Here is a 904-nt window from a genome sequence, read left to right on the forward strand (position 1 = left end):
GCTTCTAATGAAGCATTTGCACAAAACTTTTAGCTTTGTTCCTTTCAGAACTTCTGGAGTTGAAATTACTCGCTGCTGCAGGGAATGATGAATGGACCTTTGCACTTCATTCCGCAGGGTTTAATTAAACTAGTAAATACACCACTATCGATTCAATTAATTATTTACAACCTCTCTCTCTCTCTTCCATATCCGGTCATCCAGCTGTGGAGAAAAATTAATCTTGAGACTAAATGAAAAAAATAAAAATCAATTAAAAATAATAAAAAAGACCGGAAAGAAAAACTATATCATTGCCCACGTTATTGTGGTTGCTGTTTAGGATCTTGTTTAAAAAAAGTTAGCCAAGTTTAATAGCAACAGAACAATAATATCAAAGACTCTATACGGTTTCTTCTTGTATATATGTCTAACAGTATGGTTCTTTGTCCAACAAGTAAAAACAAGTTGTTTATTGTTCTTACGTCCCTTTGTATTTGTTGTAAGTTCAAATACCGCCCGGAACGGCTTCTCGCTTTTCCCATTATTTGTGAGGTCGATGAAAGAAAGGTAGCCCCCTGTGAAATAGCAGGGAGAGGGCGGAGCGCAACATGGTTGGGGGTCGGTTCAATTCACTTGCATTCTTTTATTTATTTTTTTCTGAAATTTGTGGGTTGGGGCTTCTATTAGAAATAGCATTACTATTTCTCTGATGTGTATTATCTATATATATATATATATATATATATCTTATGTGAGTGTGTGGATATAAGGCGAATATATATATATGTATATATCTTAGGCGAGTGTGTGTATGTATATATATATATATATATATCTTAGATGTGTATATATATATATATCCTAGGCGAGTGTGTACATATATCTTTGGCGAGTGTGTACATATATCTTTGGCGAGTGTGTA

The 904-nt window shown here is 34.0% G+C and overlaps 1 protein-coding gene across 2 annotated transcripts in view; it reads left to right on the top strand.

Moving 5' to 3' along the window:
• The window catches only part of LOC106875395 (nuclear protein AMMECR1), a 59,074-nt gene that overhangs the window by 1,215 nt on the left and 56,955 nt on the right, over positions 1-904 (top strand). The gene's annotated exons all lie outside the window — the stretch shown is intronic.

The sequence above is a fragment of the Octopus bimaculoides genome, chromosome 19, assembly GCF_001194135.2.
Source record: "Octopus bimaculoides isolate UCB-OBI-ISO-001 chromosome 19, ASM119413v2, whole genome shotgun sequence".
Classification (NCBI taxonomy): Eukaryota; Metazoa; Mollusca; class Cephalopoda; order Octopoda; family Octopodidae; genus Octopus; species Octopus bimaculoides.